The 6,000-nt window shown below is 42.0% G+C and overlaps 1 non-coding gene across 1 annotated transcript; it reads right to left on the reverse strand.

The window, feature by feature from the left end:
- Positions 1-5,445: 5,445 nt before the first annotated feature.
- LOC122022117 lies at positions 5,446-5,551 on the reverse strand. Its single transcript, XR_006122853.1, has one exon. It is a non-coding gene; the product is annotated as a small nucleolar RNA R71 (small nucleolar RNA).
- Positions 5,552-6,000: the final 449 nt, after the last annotated feature.

A 6,000-nucleotide genomic window follows, 5' to 3' on the forward strand; every position in this document is an offset into this window, starting at 1 on the left:
GTCTGAGTGTGCGCAGAGCTCCAAGTATCGAAGTACCGCCGCCTCAGTGACCGTCGTTCGTCAGGGTCGCGTGAGGGTCCATTGTCTTGGGCACGTGCGATAAGGGTGTCCTAGTGGTCTCTCCGTCAACCCTAGCAACAGGTCATCCGACTTTCGTCTGACTCAAATTTCAGACAGGATCAATTTGGCGTCGTTTGTGGGAATCTTCTTCACCTGTTCTGGAACATGAAGATGGAGGATACTGGAAGGATCAATGTCACCATGATAGTAGGAGAATATGAACTGTTCAAGGAGGCCAAGAGGCGAGTGGCTTCCAAAAAATAAACCACTGCTTCACGGCGGTACAAGATGCCTGCGATTTCCAAGGACCCGATTCGCGTCTCGGATAGGGTATCTAAGAGAAAATAGCTTGAGGATTTCCCTCCAGCCATCTATCGGGAGCCTAGCCCGGACTATTACCACAAGGGACCGGACTGTTACAATAAGAAAGAGCAACCACATGCCTCTATCGCGGAGAGCTCCCCACCCAGAGATTCAAATAAAGGGAAAGTCATAGTCCTCAGGGAGGAGCCATAGGGGGAGCCTAAGGAGCAAGTGCCATTCTCTTTAAGGGTACTCGAGGAGAAGCTACCAAAGGGGTACAAGTCCCCAACTATTTGAGAGTATGATGGTAGCAAGGACCCGAAGGATCATCTTCCGAAGTTTCGGAATGCTGCGCTGCTGCACCAATATAGCGACGCCATCAAGTACTGAGTGTTCCTAAACACTCTGTCTGGATCAGAACAAAAATGGTTCGATGGGTTGCCGAATAGGTCTATCACCTGCTTCCATCCAAACAACCGACGCCTAAGGGAGAATAACGTGCAGAAGCCGAGCCGAGCGACTACCCCGCTCGGCCAGACAGTAATGCATGATATCGACAAAGTTCAACTTCGGCCAAGCGGCTACCCCGCTCGGCTTGACAACAGGACTCGATGGTGGTAGGGTGGAACTTCATTCAAGCAGACAAGGAGTATCGAGGTTCTGGCCAACCAGGGTATCAGAGCGACGAATAGATGGTTGAGCGGCCAACTCGCTCGGCCTAGTGGTGCAGTATGTTGATATCACTCAACATCCTTTTGGGAATTGGTACCGCCAACACCGGGCATGAGCTGCCAGAAGATCGTATGGCGGAAGGTTCTACTATCACATCAGAGATATGCTTGGCCCATTAAGATACTGTGTCAGGGACACTTTACTGACAAGTCTTTTTAGGGAAATCTTTGAGATGCGTGTTCACCTTAGGAAGAGTGCACACGTGCTACCGAAACTCTATAAAAAGGAGAGGGGGGGTCCAAGCATCAACGAAGGTATGCGATATTCACTATTTGTGCTACAGTTCTTGTTGCTCTGCTTCATTCCTCATTACCGATGACTGACTTGAGCGTCGGAGGGCCAACGCCGAGGGACCCCTTCCTTGCCCCGGCACTGACGTTGTCTGTGTTGCAGGTCTACGCGGAGTCCACAGGAAGTCATCGTGAGCGCCACATCCCCAGCTTTCCGTCTCTTCAACTTCCGGATAGGATCACCATGTATAGCGTCTAGACCCGAGAGGTCTAGTTCAAGTCATCTAGCAATGGTTGTAATGCACCTGCCAAGTATAATTGTTCTCGAGTTTACTTTCCCCGCCCTCTGCATAATTTGTAAAAAGTAGAACCCTCCATCAAATTCAACTTTGTGAATCATGACCCATATAGAGTAAAGCTCTACTTTTCTTACCACCCCGTCACTCTCACCCCTACCATAAATAGTTTTGCTCATAACATGGTGGAGGTATCAAAAGACAGGGTCCTACATATGAGAAGCTTTAGATCTAGATGGGTCATGGAGCTCACTTAGGCCGGTAATTAAGCTCCAAAAAGAATTAGCATTATATCTAAAATCAAACTTACAAGGTACCTCTATGGGTAATCCAAAACAATTATTAAATTCATAAAGAGTCCAAAGGTAATAATAATTCATTAATCTAAAACTAATATGTCCATCATGATCATCATCGGAAGTGAAATTAGACTCTAAAGAACTCAAAAATTCTAGGACAAGATGTGAATAGGTCAGTTCACTAGTATACATCATATCATTCCAGTCTAGATTGCAAATTAACCAATCCACATCATCCTTTATTCCCAAACACTCCATGGTTATACTATCAATATAACGCATACAAACTAACTTACAGCTGAACAAATTATCAAATGTAGATTTTTGATATTTATTTCTAAGTACAACGCCGAATTCATTAGTTTTATTTTCATCTAGACCCTGACACTTTCCTTTTCCTTTTGTTGGTGTCTTCTCCTTCATGGGTGCTTTGCCTTTCCCCTTATCCTTGTTTAGATCTTCCCCTCTGCTGGATCCACCCAACCTGCGAAGTTTTTTTTTATGACATTAGACATTGAAATAAATCTAAATTGGAAAGGTTTATTTGCAATTAGAGAAACTAAATCTAAATAAGAAGAGAAAAAATGGAGAGGAAATGTTCTCTTGAAGAAAGTTATTAGAAGGAGAAGAAGATGTCTAGAGAAAAAGAAAAAGAAGAAGAGAGATGAGATCTAGATCTTAGTGAAGAGAAAGTTTCTTGATCTAGATTTAGATCTAGATCTTGAAGGTTATTTAGATCTAGATCTAAAGAGAAGAGAAGAAGGGTTTATTTGAGATTTACGTATTTTTTGGATGAAAGAGGAGATATGAGAGTTGAAGGAGTAGATCTCATGTAAGAAATAGAGGTTTTGAGAGAGGGGAGAGTTTAGAAGAAGAAAAGAGGTGAATAGAAGAAGAAGAAGAGAGTTTTAGAGCTTGGGAGGTGGTGAAGGGTGGCTGTCGTGCCCTAGGACATGGCCACGGCTGGAATTTATATCCCAGCCGTGTGCTTTGGCACAACCCGTGGAAAATGGCATGGGTTATGCCAAATTGGCACTGCCAATTCTATATATGCCCATGCCTTTTGACACGAGTAGAGCCAAAATGGCTCTATTTCTCTCCCTATGCTCATGCCAAATGGCACAGGCAAGCTCCCTTATTGCCTTCCTGCCCGTGCCAAATGGCATAGGCAGAGTGATGTGCGTAGATTATATACTCTTTTATGCATGTTTTTACGCACATTTACATACTTTGAGCATGCTTGATCTATGCATTTTTATACTTCCAACTTTCCTTTTAGCGTATTTACTCTTTTGGTTCGGAGATCTGCTTTTTGTGCATTTTCTGTACATAGGAATCGAAATTGGTGAAGATTATGCGTCCTCGGGCAAGCTTGGAAGGAATTGAAGGGAGAGAGCATCAGGCCGTGTACCACACACGGCCGTGTAGTTTTAACAGGAAGGGAAGAGGACATGGCCGTGTGAATCTCACACGGCCGTGTCTTCATTTGAAGAAATTAGAGCAGATGCCTTACATGGCCGTGTAGATCTACACGGCCGTGTGAGGTTTCCAGAGGCCAAGCAGGTGGTGGCCGTGTGCACCACACGGCCGTGTAACATTTCCAGAGAACAGAAGGGTCCTGGCCGTGTGGATCTACACGGCCGTGCTTGGTTGCTTTAAAGAGAAGAGAGCTAGGCCGTGTGAGTCACACGGCCGTGCAGCTTTGGCAGAGAAGGAACTGGACATGGCCGTGTGAATCTCACACGGCCGTGTCATGGGGCCGTGTGGCGCCCGATTTCCTTCATGAATTGAAAGGGGATCTCTTCCCCTTTGGGAGAAGGCAAGATTTGGTGGTTTCCTCCCATTCTTGGGAGGATTTCTGGGCGATTCGAGGGGAGTTCTTGACGATTTCGACTCCGGAGCGAGGATTGGATCCGAAGACGAGGCTTCTTCGTAGATAAGTTTTCTCTTTCCCCCTTTTCTTGGTTTCTTGGATTGGGGATTTAAGAAATGCTTGTAATATTTATTTCTTCGGGTATTCTTCCTCGATTCATGGACTAGATCTTGTATTCTAGGATTAAGGGAGTATTTGTATGATGGATTGATGTAATCTCTTATGGATTTACCATTTTCTTGTTTCAATGACATTGTCTTGCTTGTATCAATTAGATCTTGAATGATTAATGGTGATTTGTGATTAATTCTCATTCTTGATTGATTGTTTGGATTTCTTGTGGACTTTGTAAAGATAAACTCTCACTCGATCATCCGAGGGATCCACGTAAAAGGTGCAAGCCCGTGTAAGGACGTTTGAGAGATAATCTTGAAGAGGAAATAGGAATATTCAAGAGAGTAGGATGGATCTTGTGATTAGTTTCTTGTATCTTGATAGATTAATAAGTTGTGGGCTTCTATGTTGATATCCGAGGAAGGCATAGTAATAGGTGCGCTTCTGTGTAAGGACAACGTAGGTTCACGTCTAATTGATCATATTTAGATACATTTCTCAGTCCTTAGCCGGTTATCTATTGCAAGAGAGAACCGGCAACTTTCTACAAGTGTTTGGCAATTGGGGATAAGAATTGGTGAACCATTTACATTCAAGAAATCTTATAAAGAAACCGAAACTCCTAGAATCTCCCTTTATCATAACCCAAAACACTAAACTCTTGTTTGTTGATCTTTAATATTAGATTTGTTTACCTTCACTTTGCATTTGAAACAATTGGATAATTGTTTAGCTAATTCGCATTGAGACATTTCTAGTGCTTATTCCAGTCCCTGTGGATACGATAATCTTTTATATTACTTGCGACATTTCCGTACACTTACGGAGCGTAACAAGTTTTTGGCGCCGTTGATGGGGACTGCGCTATAACATTAGGAATTATCAATTGAGTTAGACTAAACATAACATTTGTTTTCCTTTCATATTGCATAGTTGTAACTAATCATTAGATTTCTGTTTTTACTTTCTTGTATAACTTTTACTTCTTGTTAATTCTTTTTGTACAAATTCAATTCTGCATTTTTGATTCTTTTATTTTTTTTTCTTTTTCTGTTGAATTGTCATTTGCTATCTTGTTCTTGTGTATGCGAAGATCTAACTTTGCAGAACTTTCCATAAAAGAAGAATTCTGCAAAGGCAAATTGAAGAACAGGAACATTTGAACATGGCGAATAGACCACTCAAGGATTATGCAACACCTTATGCAAGAGGTTTTCGATCTAGTATTTCAAGACCTTCAGTGGAAGCTAATAACTTTGAGATCAAATCCGCAATTATATCTATGGTGCAGCAGAACCAATTTGGTGGAGGACCTTATGAAGACCCCAATCAACACTTAGAGGTCTTTTATGAAATATGTGGTACCATGAAAATGAATGGAGTTCCTTCAGAAGCAGTTAGATTATTATTATTTAGGTTTTCTTTAAGAGATAGGGCAAAGCAATGACTGAATTCTTTGGCCTCTAATAGCATCACCACTTGGGAGCAGTGTGAGCAACAGTTTCTTGATAAATTCTATCCACTAAGCAAAACAGCTCATATGAGGAATTTAATTGCAAGCTTCAAGCAAACTGACTCAGAATCTCTTTTTGAAGCATGGGATAGATATAATAGTATGCTCAGACAATGCCCACATCATGGGTTGGAAAGATGGTTAGTGTTGTACACTTTTTATAATGGTATCAACTATCATACTAAAGTATCCCTTGATTCAGCTGCTGGAGGGGTACTTATGAATAAAAGTTTAGATGAAGCTGAAGAAATTATTGACAGTGTAGCACAAAATCATCATCAATGGGCAAATGAAAGAAGTGGTGGCTATTCTTCTGTAAACCCAACAATTAAAGCATCAGGGAAGTTTGATGTAGATGCAGTCACTCTTTTGTCTGCAAAATTGGACGCTCTTACAAAGAAATTTGAGAATATGGGGACTAGTGCTAATATGGTCAATGCTATTAGTACATCTTGCGAAGTATGTGGGAGTTCAGAGCACTCAAATGACTCATGTCCATTGGGAGCTATCACTGCACAAATCAATCAACTGGAACAATGTGATGCAATCATGAGTTACAATCAAAGGCAGAACAACCCAT

Source organism: Zingiber officinale, chromosome 9A (genome assembly GCF_018446385.1).
Source record: "Zingiber officinale cultivar Zhangliang chromosome 9A, Zo_v1.1, whole genome shotgun sequence".
In the NCBI taxonomy this organism is placed as follows: domain Eukaryota; kingdom Viridiplantae; phylum Streptophyta; class Magnoliopsida; order Zingiberales; family Zingiberaceae; genus Zingiber; species Zingiber officinale.